The sequence below is a fragment of the Phaenicophaeus curvirostris genome, chromosome 13 (assembly GCF_032191515.1).
Source record: "Phaenicophaeus curvirostris isolate KB17595 chromosome 13, BPBGC_Pcur_1.0, whole genome shotgun sequence".
Classification (NCBI taxonomy): domain Eukaryota; kingdom Metazoa; phylum Chordata; class Aves; order Cuculiformes; family Cuculidae; genus Phaenicophaeus; species Phaenicophaeus curvirostris.
In genome coordinates, this window is record NC_091404.1 from 18,490,719 (window position 1) to 18,508,687 (window position 17,969).

Here is a 17,969-nt window from a genome sequence, read left to right on the forward strand (position 1 = left end):
ACAAATATGGTTAAATCTTTTCCTATAAATGTGGAAGTACATCTTGCCGATAGATGAACTCCCACAAGGTTTGCTGCGCTTGTAGGAGCCTGCAAGATATACAATTTGCAGTTTGAAAAAAATGCAGGAAAAGTGTAACTGTATGTGGAGTAAATGAGGTGGTCTGTTTGCCTTTTGAACGTGTCAGAGAAGAACATCAGAGAATGAGCAAAGAAACCTGCCTGATGCTTTTGCCCATGGATTGAAGCGCAGTGGGTGTGGCAGCTAGTTAGCTGCTTCTGGCTGAGACTGTTTGCTCCTTGGATTGTGGCAGCCTAAAATCACATGTATTCCCAGAAAGAATGAGAGCAGGAGTGGACGTGGGATGGATGTCAGGGGTTCCCACTTTGCTGCAGCAGCTGCACCAGCTTCGCCATTCAAACCCAACAAGGCAGCAAGTAATTTGCTGTAAGAGTAACTAAAAAAAAGTGGATGGGGTTTCATTTTGAATCCTTAATGATGATTTCCTTGAGATTTCCCTTCCGTTTCCTTTATTTATATAAGTGTGGACACACACAATTCTCAACTTTGTAGAAGATTGATAGAACTGAGGTTTCTGGACCAAAGCCAGGCTGCAGATACAACACTAGAGAGTCATGCATAGAACGTCATCATGAAATATGTATTTGAATATTAATTATAGTCAATAAAACCAGCAAGGAAGCTCTATATAGCATTGTACTCTGTGGCAGTGCCCGGTATGGTGCAGAAATGGACATCAGCTAGCAAATAAATTTGAAGAAGTTGGAGATCAATGGAGATGAACAATATATAAATAATTCAGCAATGTGGGAGAAATGCTTCCTTCCTCCTTTTTACAACAGAGTAGCTTGTGTGGAATTTCATCGTTTTTTCTCAGATTTTCAAGGGGGACTATTGAATTGAAAGCAGAGTCTGATGTGATTATTGGAGAACATGATTTTGAAATACAATGCAGCAGTTCTTAAAAATCGACTCTTAAGAATGCTCAGATTTATTATTTGACAGGTCTTCTGTTCTTAATAATAATACTGATATTAAAATGTATACAAAGCTGCACAGTTGCATGCTTTGACAAAATTTTAAATGGATTATTGGTTTTCATTACATTCATAAGTGTAGATATTGTTTTTGTTATAAAACTTTGTAACAAATGAAAATTTCCATGATTTGATATAAAATTAAAATGCGAGAATACAAAATTGCAACTTCAGTATCATTTATTGGTACCTAAAAATTTATAAAATAATAAGTAGATATTCTTAGAGCAAATTCTAATTTCTTCTCCCCTTTCGTGTTCAGCTTTGTTGCAAGCACAGTCTTATTTATTGGTTCTGATGAATGCAATGTCAGGCCACAGCCTTGGGGTGACAGAAGATGAAGGAAGTCATGAACTTGTTCCCAAAGTAGGCATACAAGTTGGAAGGTTTTCTTTGTTAGTAAAAGTTCATGCTTTTCAATTGTTATATGCTTGATTTTCATATTCAAGTAGGAAATGTGTCAAATACAGCTTCTTTTTCTTATAATTCACTAGGGCTTACATGAAGCTTAATTTATTTCAGTAGCTGAAACTTGTCCTCTTAGTCAAGTTTCGTCGTTTTCAAATAATGAAATCTTGCAGCAGTCTCATAGGAGAATGAGAAGCAAAGTGTCTTGTAGCTTATCTTTCAGGGTCGTTTAACACTCTTATCACCCCAACAAGGAAGCAAATTTTCTTACCTAAACTGGTCCTGTGTTGAGATTCAAACAGAAAAATCACAGCAGAACTTGGTTTCAAACCATAAGAGTATTATGGAAATAGCAAACAATACCTTCATATCCTATACTGTCACTAAGTCAACCTTCTTAGCCCTTTGAAACGGAGTCCAGAACTTGAAATTTATGTTTAAATAAGTATATAAGGTGTCATTCAAAGTCTGCCAAGGCTAATGCATTGGTAAGCGTCAAAACTCTTAATCCTACCAAGGGAGCAGCCGAGCCAGGCGGCCGCTTTTGTTACAGTAACGCGCACGAGCCTCCAGTACTCTCCCCTCTGGCTGATTCCAACTCATTGCTAGCCTCTCCTATTGTTATAAAATTGAATTAGTCCTTCATTATGAAGCAAATAGGTGCAGATAAATGTTTGATATTCTGCCTCTGGCAGTGGCTAATACTATATGCTTCAGAGCAAAACCAGAAATATCCCATAATACCACTAAGTGCAGTCTGCAAAGCTGGATGTAAGATAACATGCCTTCTTGATGCCTCTAGGGCTGAATTATGCCCTGTTGCATGAGACTAAATTAATCTTTTCCTAAGCAGTGTTATTTCAGATATTGCTATTGGTCAATTATGCAGCCCCTCTTAAAATTCCATGCTCAGCTGTTGTACTGCAAAAGTGATTATTTCCTATAGGCTGCTAACTGTAAATCTTAGTGAATAACCACTTGTTTTTCTTCTCCGACAGATGCTCCCAGAGAATTCTTGTTAAAGGAAAGAACTTCTGTGTCTGCATCTGGTGAAGACTGCCCCAAAGTAGATGAAATACTAAACGACGTTGGCCAAAGATTATGCATCCTGATGCTCACAGGTAATCTTTCCCTTAGTAATAGCAGATGCCTGGAAAAGCAATATTTGAATCTACTGCGCTCACAGTCTGTAAGAATTCTAGTAGTTTTTTGCTACAGATAACACTGATTCAGAACGACACTGCGTCATTAATTTCCTCAGTAGTAATTACATAAGGAAAAAATAATAGTTCTAGGACTTTTTCTTCATAAAGTCAGCTTGCCAGCGGACAGGATTTGATATTAAAATGTGACAGTTTCTGTCATTCTTTGCTGTCGCTCTTAATAGATTTATTACAATAAAAATAAAAAACCCCATAGTATAGGACATGAAAAACATTCCCACTCTAATCTGAATCATTTCAGTATCTTAATCTAGACCTTTTTATAACTGCCCCTCTTCTGATATCTTTTGTATACTTCATGTCCCCCTTCAGTTTCCCACAGGACTTCAACTTTGAAGCAAGAGCTATGCCAAAGAACAGTAGTGATTTTAAAATAGTAATTTTAGTTGAGGTCTACTCAACACAGAACAGGGCTCACATCAGTTTCCTAGCAAAGCCATACTCCTATTAGAATAGGTGAGAAAGAATAAAAACAAATGGGAGTTATTTGTCTCTAAGAATTTAGAGATGATGGCAACATATTAGGCTACATTAAAGAAATAATTCATTTTATTAATAATTCTGCCAGCTCTGTGAATTTGCTTTTTTTTTTTTTTTTTTCTATTCAAGGCAAGAAAAACACTTACTTAAAGCAAAGCACAGCCTTCTGCTGCTAGCAGACTCTGCCTGATGCTCATGGCAGGGGAGCTGGAACTGGATGATCTTGATGGTCCCTTCCAACCCATTCTTTGATTCTTTGTAGAGCTGACTAAATCGAAAATGGATGTCTTTTGTGTTATTACTACTTTTACTTGAAACAAAACCCACAACTAAGTTACCCTTGAGAGCTGCTACCCTTTTCACTAGTGCTTGGTTGTTCCTCGTAACTCTCACATATACACTCGTATGCCACAGGCCTGACTGCCGGGTGGTCATTAATAATTGGGATGATCAGGAAATGGCTCGAGTTTTCTATCCACTGGTTGTCATGTGCCCCCACACCATTATGCCTTCTTGTTGTTCTTAGTCCATCTGCAAGAAAAAATGCTCTTTGCCCTGGAGCCCGATTTTTATTTAGTGTGTACAGCCTAGACAGACTGCACGCCGTTTGGCCGTAGCGATAGCTTTGCTGTAGTTTTGCACCCACTGGCAGAGCACGGCGTTTGCTTTCAGCACCTCCCGAGCTGAGGAACTGGGACGTGCTCGGGAATGGTGTTTGTGATGCAGGCGCTCGTGGTGGGTCAGGAGGGGAGGCAGGGTAATCAGCGCTTCTGTTCAAGAAACAGGGGAAAAAACCTCAAGCTAGACTCGGTCTTAATTGATCTTTCATAGCAGAGAAATAAGGAGTTATCAATCACAAAGAATCCCAAAAGAAGATGGAACTTTTTAGTATGTATAATAAACAGCATACGCAGAGCTCTAAATCAGCCCTAACCTTCTCTGTAATTCCCTGTGTCTTCATGTGATTTTTTTCATACCTTTTGTTCTTATCCTGTTTAGTCTGCAGGGCGGTTCTTTCTTTCTTTTTATTTTGAGGGGATTGGTTTGTTTCTCAGTGCTGTTCCTTGATGTCTCAAACACCACATCTCTGCCAGGCTGGTGAAGCTGGTTTCTGAACAGAAGTGTCAGAAATGCTGTACATAAATTTTGCTGTTGTTTCAGAGGAAGTACTTTTATTTCATTTCAGCAGTCTTAGGAGATGGTTGTTCTGGGATTTTTTAAAATAAGATCCGTTTTCCTCATAAAAAGTAACAATTAAAAGAAAGATACTGTGTTTTGCTGAAAGTAAAACCACTTTTCCCATGAAGGGAGTGAAACTGAGCGATCCTGTTAAGAACTGAAGAAAAATACTTTAATAACATGACATGATAGGAGTAAATGCTGCTTTATGCATCTATATCACGGCTTTGGATCACACAAGTGGGACTGTGAGGAGCTGCCTGTAAACTGTGTGTTTTGATCAGTGTTTGGAGAAGTGTTTCAGACGTGCATCGCAGGAGCGCTTCTGTCGCTGCACAGCTCCTGACAAGCGATCCAGAGGGAAGAGAGTAATTGAATGCTCGCTTGGAGATACAGATCATCAGCTGATTTTCCCTCTGAGACATATATGTGGATGACAGAACAGGAAAATAGAAAGGGAATTTAGGGTATTTTGAATGTATTGAAGTTTACTGCATCTTCGTAAAAGTAGGACATATAGGAAAAGGAGGAAAATTGCCTCACACTTGCATATTTTACTGAGCAGCTACTCAGCTCTGTTTCTTTGCTGCAATTTGAATGATGTTTTAATAATCTGTGAATACTTACATCATTAATTAATGATTATCTCATATCACTTTTGATTTTTTTTTACTTTTTTACGTTGCACTTGCAGGCCTATTCTCTTTATCGTGAATAAAAGAAATGAAATCTTGTTGGTCAATAAGTGCTGAAATTTCAGGGAATATAAGTTCCTAGTAAGTAATTAATAATCACAGTACAGACAGACATTCTGATAATTTTATAGACTACTTCAGTTTTAGTACAATATCTAAAAGTTTAATTCTTTCAAAGGTTAAATGCAGACCTGGGAATGAGTAGCATAGATGTTGACCACAGTGTATTATTACACATAGATATTTTTTAATTTTTAAGTCTTTTCTTTCTGTTAAATCAGAGGTTGAATATTTTATGCTTTAGAGATAGTTATGCATCTCTAAATGTCAACAGCAATATATGTGAAGCAAAGGAGGAACAGCTCTGTGAATTACAAAATAAGTTAAAAAGCGCCATCAAATTAAGCCCAAGATAAAAGCAGAAGTTTAAACAATTATTTCCTTGTTTTTAATTGCCTTCAGCATCTCTTTTCATGACTCAGCTAAAGATATAGTTTACAAAGGAATGTGAGGATGCAAAAGTGTACGTATCAGATGTAATATTTTCATCGTAAATTTTTGAAAAACATGCAGACTATAATTTGGCACCTAACAAAATGATCATTCACCATCTAAATTCTGGAAATTCCCGGTCAGCGACTGGCTCAAAGGCTGCTCTACAGACTTGAAGAGAATTCTGGCCTACTGTGAAATTTCTGTCTTGAGTCATGGTATCCCAATGCTAAAACTGCATTTTCAGAAAATGCACACGTTAATGACAAGCCTATCAAACCCTGTAATTTTCACTATGGATCTCACTGGTTTGCGTTTTTGCCTAAGGGAAGACCAAACCTACTCGATGGTCATTTGGCTGACACCTAGAAAATGTTTTGCAAGGGAAATTTTTGATGCTAGGACTGGTCATATCAGGGCCTTTCGTATAACAGGATGATGCTGTATCCTGATGCTCCATGTGTTTGTCCAGACAGCGTCATCTTAGACCCGCAGAAACTTGGGGAAGAACACAACCACCTTCATTTGAGAAAAGAAAATGAAATAAAAAAAATTACTTACATGTGTCCTTAATATTTTTTCCTCTATGAGGAACATTTGAAAACCCTGTCTCCTCCAGTTTGGTTTATCGTGATTTATTCAGATTTTGCTCATTAATCTATGATGGTTAATCTAGTTTATGTACAGTGATGTATTTAGTTATTTCTTATGCTGAGAGGCTGAATCTGTCCTTTATGTTATTTTCTGCAAAATACCAAATATTATAGTGGCAAATGGATTACCTCATTGTTAAAGAGAAAATGCACAGTTCTAAATGCTGTAATATAATGAAGATGAAATTTGGCATTCTTTGCTTTTGCTAATCTGCAGTCTATCATTTCAGTATATGAGAACAGACATTCCTTTCTTTACTGTTTAATCAAGTATCTAAAGATATTAGAACTAGAATAAGTTAAGGGCTTTTAATAGACACTGAAAATGCGGCTATTTCAAGATGGTCCACATTAATTATTCTTTAATTAAATGCGGTGTGTTAAGCCTTAAGAAGTGCAGAGATTTTGTCTGAAGAAAGGGGATAGGGATCTGCAGAAGTCAAACCTATTAATAAAGCTTAATTTGTAATATGGAAAGGAGAAAGAAGAGATGACCAAAAGTGTCATACTTGAAGCACAGAGGAAAGAGAACTATATGATTAAGAACAGGAAGAGAAAAACAACAAAATTATGGTTTAGGAAAGAGCTGCAGAGTGAGGTGACTATGCCAGACTTAGATTTTCAGACAAATCAAAAGAATTAAAAGAAAAAAGCCAAATCCATTTGTTAAGGCTGTCATGATCTTGGTTTTTTGGTTTCATTTAGTGTAAAAGGTTATGTTTCATAAAAGCTTTAGAAGTATAAACCAATGTGTATGAAGACTTACCTTGTGGAGACTAAAGCATTACAAGGTTTATACAGTGGTGTCACAACCTTGCTCTGAACATCTGAATATTGCATTATAATATACAGCATCCGATCATATAGGTGAATATGAGTTATAAAACCTAGGGCTCATAAACTGTCTCAGATTACATACTTGTACTGCATTTTAATACCATCTCTCTACTTTCTGTATCATTAAATCTGACACACCAAATTTTATTCCCTTTAGTAGTGTTGTTAGGTTGACTGCCTACTAAATATGAACCCTAAGTGAAGATGACTTCACCTTGGTATTGGGCTTTCTTTGCTTAAATTAACTTTAGTACTTACCTTGCTTCAATTAACTTTGTGGGATCTGTGAAAAGGTCTCCTTATTATTGTGAGATATTTTTCTAAGGAAGGAAAAATATATTTGGGAGTACACAGTGATACAGAAATGAATTAAAAGAAACGGCACCTTTTGGCAAGTAGAAGCAGTTAAAGGCCGTATTTAAATAATAATAATTGTTATAATCTATTTTTAGTCCCATTTTAGGACCTAATTCACTGGCTTAGCCATCTACACACTGTCTCAGTACAGGAATATTTCTGCCTGTCTTGTTCCTGTGCTCCTTGATTATTTGAATCTTACTTCAAACTTCTTAGGGCAGTAATTATGCCTTTTATATATTTCAACAGTAAAAATAATGTGTGATTTCTACTCCAGCCATCTTATATATGACAATGGGTAGGCAATTGAACATTGCCTTCTGGCAACTCTAACATCAGACAGAAGTAAGGAATTAGACTTGCAAAAGGAATAGTTCAGTTTTCAACTCCTAAAATCGCTGAACCTGCAAGTGAACCAAGTAAAAGAAGACTGGAGGAAAATAAGAGCTAACTTGTTTGTTTGCCATTGAGGGATTGCAGTACATGGCACACCACGATGTCCTGTCCATATTCCAATTTTTAACAATTTGTTTAAGAGATTCAGTTAATCAGGAATGAACTTGAAAAGAATCTTCTCCTCACTCTTAGACTTCTGTGTTTCTGTTCAGTACTTCTGATCAAATACTCTTTTTATACAGTAGAAAGCTGTGGCTTTTACCACTGAATGCTGTGCATTTGTTCTCTGTGGTAAATAGTCAGTTGACCCGTGCTTTGGAAGTTTGCTACGTTTCTGTTGTTACAGCATATAAAACTTACAAAAAGAAGGTTGATGAATGGATCTGAATGTATGGCCCAGATTTCCCTCATACAATATCACACGCAAAAATAGGATTTACTCCGTTGGAAATAGAAAGGCAAGAAATTATTCTTTGGTGACATGATAAACTTCGTTCAGTGGATGACATATATTAACTCGGTTTTGAACCTAATTGAAAATCGGCTATTAATCTTTAGTTTGTTAGATTTTTTTCTAATTTAGCCAACAAATACTTTGAGGGTAAGTATTTCTTTAGAAAGACAATAGCCATAGTTCCAGTATACAGCCACGAAACCACGTTCAAGCCAGTTGGTCACATGTAAACAACAGATATTCCATGGGATGACATCTACTATGAGTTGCAAGATTTGGAATTGGTTTTTTTCAGAATCACTGTTCCCAAACTCTCTTAAGAACAATATTTGGGAATTTGCTTTGTGGGTTTTTTTGCGCATCGCTTGTTTTTTCTTAATGAGATGCAGTTTTCCTTGGGAATCTAAATAGTTGACTAAACATTTGTGTGTCTTGTAATTGATTCTATAACTTATTGAAGGATTTATACAACTCCTAATCATTATGTTTGCTAATCTTGCATTTGGTTGCCTTTGTATTCCTGAAATAATTTCTTTTGCTTAAGCAGAACATGTACCGTGTTTGAAAATATGACCTCTTGAGCAAAGTTGGCTTTCTCTCTCATTAGAATTAACATTCAATGATACTTTCCTGAATGGACAGTGTACAAGGTATATAGTGTTGAATGAACAACTCTGTTTTCCCTCCTGTACTCAGAAAGATCAACTATGTAATTAATGTGCTCAAGTAGCTGTGGTCTATGATAAGAAAAGTCAATCCAAACGTATGTTAATAGCTTCAACTTCAATTAATTTTTATCAGAACTGTCATATACCCCCAAGTGGCACAAATACTATTGGAGATGACAGTCTGTGTTGGTTTTTAATGAATTGACCAGATTGAGAAATAAATAGGGAGAAATCTCTAGAAAAAGATAATCAGACTTTAATCCCCATGTAATATCTGATCATTTTGTATTTAGGATAGATGTCAACCACTGCTGGAAATGAGGACAAAAAGTGTGAAGGCAATAATATTCAGTTTTGTTTGTACCATAGATTTTTTTGACAAATTATTTTCCCAGCAGTCTGTTAGCAAGCATTGTATCAGATTTGTTGGGTTCTTTTGCTCAGGAAGCATAGACTGTGTTGGCATTCAAAAACCGAGAAACTTGCTTGTAATGGAAGACAAGCAAAGTAAACTTTTGTATTGCTTTCTACTTAACTCCCTCAGAGAGGCTTATGCCTTTTTTTTGGAGAAAAGAACTTTCTGTCTTTATCTGTCCAGGTTTAGCATGGTCTTTGGACTTCTTTACTGTTGACCTGCAACTAATTCTGCAAAGTATGGAGACTCCTACTTAGCAAATATAAAACTAAATGTTTGATGTTTACTGATTTCTCTTTCCTGTCAGTAATTAGCTATACATTTGAACCTGATATTCCCCATTCTCTGAACATCTCTCCTTAATTTGACTGCTTACCAGCTAGAAGGCGTATGAGATACCTTCGCACTGGTTTGCCTTTCTGACTTCAGAGAGAGGTCTGTGATGTGAGAATGTAGAAATATACGTTACCTATTGTAGCTCGTGCAACTCAAATTAGAATATTCACTCTTAAAATATACATGTATATTTTAAACATGGAGATTTTAGGTCTGACATACTAAAGTACTGCTTCCCACTCTTCCAATGCAAAGTTTTGAGTATAAGGTCCCCAAGAGCTCTTCGAGTGGAAGGGATTTGCTAGAAGGAGAAAAGATGAAGTAATTTTTAAGGGACACGTCTTAGTTTGAAAGAAATATTTCATTGTTCCAAATGAAATCAGTATTCTTATGATTGAGACAAATATAAACTTACTCTGCAGTATCTAGGCTTCTGTACTAAACGATCAGATTGAGAATGTACTTTCAACACAAAAGAAAAGGCTCTCAAAAACCATTAAGCTGAGCTAAGTTGAAGCACAGGAGCAAAGACAAGATATTGATGTAAAAGGCTGGCAAATATTCACTAATACTCATGCCTGTGTATTTGCAGCTGCCAAATGACTTATGAAGATGAATACATTATCGTTTCAGTCTTCCTTTGTCTTGATTTGATGCATGACAGAAATACAGACTTCCAGTACAAAAGGTGTTGATTTTTGTTGAAGCACTTGTCTAAGTTCCTTTCTATTTCCCAGTCCTGAAGTAATCACCATTGCTTCAGTTCATACCTGCCTGGAAGGACTGGGAATTGTGGTAAACACTGTTCCCTCAGGAATGGGGCATCCCCGGAGCTCCACTCTCTCCTATAACACGAACGGGAAACTTTTTCTTATTCTGCCACAGCAGTTACTCAAGGTTACTGTGTTTAAATGCAGGTTATAGATGATATACAATAATCTTTCCATTTCAAAGCTACCAGCCAGGGTGATGTGCTTCATTAGTCTCGATAATTATCAGAAATAATGATGAAAAATAATCAGCGAGGCAAAAGCAAAGGGACCTATCCTGCATCTAGCCTTACTGTCAGTGGTCATTAGAGGGTCCTCCCACAAAGAAAAGTGTAATTCTTGGTTTCTATCTCTCAGCTTAATTCTCTGTTGTCCCAGTGTATCCAAATGCTTAGGGAAAAAAAGGAAATAAGCAAGAATAGGGAAAGCTTATTTATACATAAGCATGATCTTTCTTTTCTTCATTAATACCAGATGGAATATCTTAATGTGATGAACTAGTAGAGCTGAATTACGGCATTAGATTTTCATGACACAAAGTCAGCCTGTGTTAAATCATATATGGGCTCAAACACAAGGAGCTTTAAGCTAAATGAATAAATAATTTTACTGCAACAAGTGAAAGCAAATTCTTCTACTTCACTAATTAAGTTATGTTATACTAACTTTGAATAATATAACAATGAAATAATGTAATAAAACCTCCAAGGAATATGTATGATATTGGACTTGTATGTTAAATGTACTTCAGTCAGTTGCTCTTCATCTTTCTATCACTGTAGGTACATACATGATGTACTTAGGTAACGGATCTCATCCAGTCTGTAGGATGGGAGGAGGACTTTAATGCTAGTTTTAAATCTGAGATGTTTTAACTGTCCTCAGTCTGTGCTTTGTTCATGTCAATCTGCTTGACACATGAAGGGAATTTGATGAAAAGTCATGGAATGTATGATTATTTCACTTTTACTTCTTGCCTCTTCTTTTATTTTATGTGTGTATGTGCTTTTCCGTATTCCAAGTTGCTACATTCAGCCAGGGCATCATTCAGAAGTCCTGCTATGGAAGAAATAGGTTATTTGCCTCATAACCTTTCTGTTTTTCCAGTCCTTCTAAATTAGGTCCTTTGGATCACTCTTCAAGGTCAGTGGCTTTTTCATTAAGTGCAGAGAGCCTTAGCTGCTTCTGAGTTACTTAAATTCCCTGTGCTCTGGGCCACTGGTTTTAGTCTTAGTTCACTTTCATTTTTGGGTTTTGCTGAAGTTAATATAACAAGCTGGATGTGTTATCAGCTTTTTCATTTTCCTCCTCCCTTTCTTGTTTAATATGAGAGCTCATCCTTTCAGTCCAACCCATCACCTGCATGACTGCTGGAGTATTAACTCCTAACTTTGTCATTAGCTTTTGTTAGATCAAGAACGTGGGTTGCACGGCAGGCAGAGTGCAAAGACTGCAAAAAGTGATTTTTTTTTTTTACATTCTTTTTGATATTGTAATTTGTATCTCTTAATAGAAAAAGGACAGGCCTTTAACGTTACTCTTCAGGATGTAGCTGATGCTGTTGAAACTCTCCAAGCTCTACTAAGTTGTTAACTTGTTAAGAAAAGTGTATCAGCAGATGAATGGGGAAAAAGTGTTGTGTGTATATAAGCTAAATTTATAGAAAACATACTTTCTAGTTTCTGCCAACCATATGCCATGTAAGGAACTTCTGTAATTCTGAAAAATGGTATTTGCTGCAAATTCTTCTAATAAATACTTGAGCTTCTTTAATAGCTCTTATCTCAGCATTTTTTTTTCATATTTGGGTTGTGTCCTTCAGTTGCCCTGCACGGTAGGTCACAGTTATTATTTCCTTTAAAACAAGTGAAGAAGCTTAGGAAAACACACATTGTTTTCCTCAATAATATGTTATGAATAAATGACAGAAGCAGAAATAATATCCTGCTGTTCTAACTGATATACTGTTATGTTGCATGGCTTGTAATACCATGGGGAGGAAGATCAACACTTTGTCAGGAGTGACTAAGCAGTTGGAGGTGCTGTGTTAATGTTGAAACCTCTCAAAGGATTTGGTTTCACTTGGCAATTACATTCAATTAGAAAACACTCCTAAGTGACTTCTCAAGGTTGTGGTTTAACTTGCTGTGATTTCCAAGTGAAGAAAACCCCTGGGGGAGGTATTAATTGTACTCTTTGCAGCATTTCCTAAGGAGCAGCCAAGGTCAGCGCCATTTTCCCCGCCAATCTGCAGGTGAGTGACCAGGAACTTTTTCAGTTTAGATAGTTGAAATGGACAATTGAAAGAAAACACTGTGAAAAATGTAATTTTATTAAACGAAGGACATAATGAAAGAGGAAGTTCTCTAAAGAGAGCTATAGGATGATGTCAGAGTTTTTGGGCAAAGCACTTGAGCAAAGCTTTGACTGCTCTTCCTTTCTGGTGTAAGAATTCTTGTTTTTATAAAAGCATAGATGTCATGGGAAATGGTCCCTCACATTCTTCTTATTCACCCCGGTCTTTTCAGTTTGCGTTCTCTAGCCATCTTGTACTTGATTTTTTCAAAAGTAAAGGCCTTGCTGGTAATGTGATAGAAAGTGTTTCAACGCACCAGATGTTCACATAAGACCTACTGGCAAGTCCTAGCATGGGCCTGTGTTACTTAACTTTTTATTTAATTAATTTATTTTAAAAAGTTGCAGTGACATAAGCTCAAATTAGAATGATAAAGAGCCAAATACAAAATTGAGAGACATCATCTTAAGATAGTGTACCTTTACCTCGTTGCTTGTTAGTATTATGTAACGTCTTAAATGTAATTTTCAAAGCTGCTTATTCCAACAGGAGGGAAAGAAGACACTGCTTAGTTCTATAAGCCGTCTTCATTGTCATTTTATTTCTTTTCCAATACTGAACAACTTTCCAAGCAACTGAGCCAAGAGAACAAGCAAGTGAAATGTTCAGATTAACCTGCAGAGAGCCATGGAAAGAACCAGACTGTATTTGCTTCCTTCTCTAAGTGCCCACTTCCTATACTCTAAGGCAAAAGTCTGTTAAACAGATGTTCCCTCATCTGGTCTTAAATTCAGCTGTACTGACAGTCGCTCACCATCAACAATATCAGACTGTTAATGTGAATACTTTATTTTAACTGTAGGTGGCTGAGGTTGAGCTTAAAGGTAGTGCTTTTGTACAGTAAGGCAACTGAAAATATGTTTCAAGTGCTTGGTTAGAAGTAAAAACTATAAATACCCATCCTAGAGTATGCGATCAGGTTTCACCTTTCTTTATTGAAATCTTCCATGAAAAGTAATGATTCTTCTATATCAGTCAAATAGTAAAGAGAAATGGTTGGAGATCAATTGATACATTTTTCACAAGTTTTTTTTCTTGTTCATATTTATGTGGTAACAGAAATTTTCCCTACTTGTTTTTCCCTCTTATGCCCTCTACGATGCTTAGATCCTCGCGTGTTTAATATAACTGTATGACCTTGGTCTTGCAGTCCATGCAGTTCAGTTCACTGTTAATACGCAAGTATTAATAGGCTTACCTGTAATGTATTCAGTAATGAGGAAAAATAGTAATGTATGAAGTTCTGCACGTTATGCCAGGCTTAGGCAGAATACTTCTGCTCCTGATATTTTATTTTTCAGAAACAAAACTCAGTCCCATGTTGTTGAGACTAGATTTCAGAAAGTGCTTCAGTACACACTTAGCTAAGTATTTCAAGGTCAAAGCTCTGCCTTAACAGAATGCAAAATAATTTATTTATTAAAAAATACCATATTTTAAACCAATCAACAATTTTGGGTTTCCACACAGATTGAACTTATTTTTGTAATTAAAAGTAATTTTCTTAGATAAAAATGGCCTAACAGCACCATCTTCTGACAAGCTGTAATTTCTGCAGTAACCTTGAAAAGCACTTTTAATCCTTTACATACATATTTTGATTACTGTCACAAATAAAGTAGAGATCCTAGGGGAAATGGATGTGAGTGTAATCCCATGTATCCTAACAGAAGTCTTTGGCTGAGAGTCCTGATCAGACACTTACTGTCCAATATCTGCTTCTCACTTAAAATGGTGAGAACTTCCTTCAGCTGTAATTGTGCTTCAAATAGTTGAAAGGTCTTCTGCAACAACATTTCAAAGGTATATTCCCATCAAATGTTTGGAAAGAGGTAATTTATATGCAATTTGAACAGTAGTTAGGTCTACCAGCTTCAGATGTCTTATAATATTACTGTGAGAGTGGAAATATTATATATATCCTATTTTCTTACCCACAGTTTCTGTATTTATACAACAGAAATTGCTTTCAGCCTTGTAGTGGAATGCACAAAATAAATTAATGTTGATCATTTTAATCCATTTGTGAACCATTTAGAGCAACAATGGTATTGGGTGATTGTATCTGGCAATAATGCTGTTGCTCATTTTTGTGTTACGGTGTCTAAGATCTCATAGACTTCATCACTCACCGTGAAATCGCAGGATGTGGAGCACTAGAGATATTGTACTGATTTATGCTGCTAGTGACATCACTTATGTCCCTGCTCTGTTTCCATCTGAAGGCCAAGTTTCAGTGGAGTAGTTACCGGAGAGCTGAGCCAGTTCTCCTGGACAGAGCAGAGTCAGAGCAAGAGGCAGAAACCTGAAGGAGAAGCTTCAACTCTGAGATTCATACACCACTCGTTCTCTGTTCTTATTTAACATCCAAAATAACATCTGATGATTCTTGATATTTCTGGTTTGTGGGTTTGGTTCACCTTGAATTCAGTTCCAGTCTTATTTCTTGAAACTCCATTGTAGGTTATGCTCAGTCTTTCAGATTTCTTATTTCCCAGTCAAAATCCACCCATAATGTGGAATCTAAGTCATCATTTATGCACATGGTTGCAGAGGATACAAAATTCATATTTTCAAGTTTGAATTAAATTTTAATTGTAGGAAGCGGTGTTATTCCATGCAAGCTGTTTTATAGATGTTAAATGGCAAGGGACTTAGACTTTGGAAAGTTTATCTAAGAAAAGTTGGAAAGTTTTGCTAAGACAAGGAGTTTTGCTTTGACATACTAGACACCTGGATTGTAAATGTCATTTAGAAGTATTAGATATGTTTTTACTGGTGGTTACAGATGCAACTATAATGAATGTCTGACAAGATTTGATAGAGAATCATCCAACCTCCTCAAAAAAAAGTGATAATAAACATAGTACTGGAACAATACAGTACTGGGAAAAGCAACTTTACATCTTAAGGGAACAAACTCCATTTCATGTTATTCCAAGTAATATGCATTTACATTAGAAACCCGCAAGGTATCTTTTTAGGTAATCACTGTTTTCATATGCATTCATGAGGTTTTAGCCAGATAACTAATCCCTGTACTCATAACAAATTACATATTCACATGTTTAAATGTTAATTATATCACCACTATCTTAATGAGGAAATGTATGTTTTACACAGCTGTAGTGCCTAGCAGCTTGTAGCTGGAATAACTGAAAATATCCAGTTTGTAACGGTGAAATGAGAGTGTTACTTGGGGATCGTGTTCAAATAATCTTAGTGAGAGAAAAAGATAAAAATCCAATCCTAAATTAGTAATTGAAAAATGAAATACTCTATTTCAGACGAAAATGTGAGAAACTTTGTTGGAGAAAAGTGGAAATGGAAATCTGTTGTCATTACTATTTTGGTGATTATAATCCAGCATTACCATATCTCTAAGGTTTGATGCACTGGCACAGGGCTTACATGCGTAGACCATTAGAGCTCTAAATACATATAGCAGTAAAAAACCAGTATTTTATTTCAGAAATTAAAGTACAGAAATATTTGCAAATCATTGCGTTGCAACCTGAAGACAGTAATGCCTTAGTGTTGCAGCTGTGTACTTTGAAAAGGTATTGATTTTACTTCCAGAACAAAGTATTGTGCTTCTGGAAGAAAGCAGAGTTTGACATTCATAAGTGCACTCCATTTTCATATATACCTACCAAGGGAGCAGAGCTCTGGTTATAGAAGTCAATTCAGTTCTAGCCATCTGTCATTCAACTTACAAATATTTCTGTTATATTTTGAAAAGTCAAAAGTTAGGTAGTATATTGCATTTAATTTTAAAAGGGTATTAAGAACAAAATATTGATGTCTATCTGAATAACTTTGTAGGGTTTTTTCTTGTGTGTGTGTTACAAAAACCTGTTATTTTGAAAAATACTATAGTTGGCATAAGTCTCAGAATGATTGATATTTATCCTTGAATGAACTCGAGGTAGAAAATTTGATTACTTTTCAGACATTGGAATAAGATTTTTCTACAGCAGAAACTCTGGAACTGTTTCCTTGACGTCCTGTTTATTTAAATTGCATCACCTTATAATAATTACAAGCAATACCAATTCGGTCTTACTGATTTGTTATTAACTTCAATGGGCAAGTATAAAATACGTGAATGCCAGCTGGGTTCACTCACATAAGACCAAAAGTTTAGCAAGAACTTTGGCTTATCACTTTCAGGTGGCACCTTCTTCAAGAAAGAAAGCAATTCTTCCATTAGAGAAGATTGCCTCTAGTTTCCTTCAGGCTAGCAGAGATAAAGTATCTCTTGTGAGTATAATATATAGTCTATTGATCAAGAAACAGAGTAATTTTTGGTGGATCACCTTGCAGATCTTGAAGCCTACATAGTACTTACTTGGCAAAGGGCAGGTGGATAAAAGTTAAGGAATGGAGAGAGGAAGCATGAGGAATGATGCTTCCAAATACTCTGGATTTAAAGCACTGAGAAGAGGGAGAAACAGAAGATGTAGGTAGGACAATAGAAAGCCTTTTTCAACACTTGGTCACAGCATGTCTTCTCTTGCATCTCTTCTTCCTCTTGAATATGGATTTGCTGGCCGATCACAGAATATGACCCCTGCCTGAATTCCTTCATTTACTGGTCCATACTTAAAGTAACTTATAATAATGCATTTCATTTTCCCAGGTATTTAGTTTATGCTAAACCCCTTTATTTCCTTTCTTTTTTTTTCCCTTACTACTTTCTCATGTGTTTATATTACACTAATATGAAATGCAAGTAAAACAAAACACATAAATCAATAGACCTAATCATAAGAGGCAAGCGTAGGTTGTTCTTATTTCTGCTGTTGGAGCCTGAGACTTTCAAGTTTGACAAGTTTTCTGACATCTTATTTGTTCACATCTTCTATAAAATGTTGAATCTCCTTCGAGACATTCCAGGCAAAAAGATGCCAAGAAATTATTGTTTTTCTGAGCTTCCTTGCAATGACTATGAGTATATAAGTGAGGAAAAAGAAGCCAAACATAACCTGAATCTGTATTGTTACTGGCAACAAAATAATTTGCCTTTTTTTTTGCATTTAGGCTTGTATGTAAAAGACAGGAAAAAAGGGATATTGTCAGTTGAAGTAACTAAATATAATAATCCCAACCTGACGCATTCCAAATTCTTCTCTTAATTCTCCGTAATAGTATGTCTTGTCCTACTTATTTCTTTAATTTTGTCAGTACTT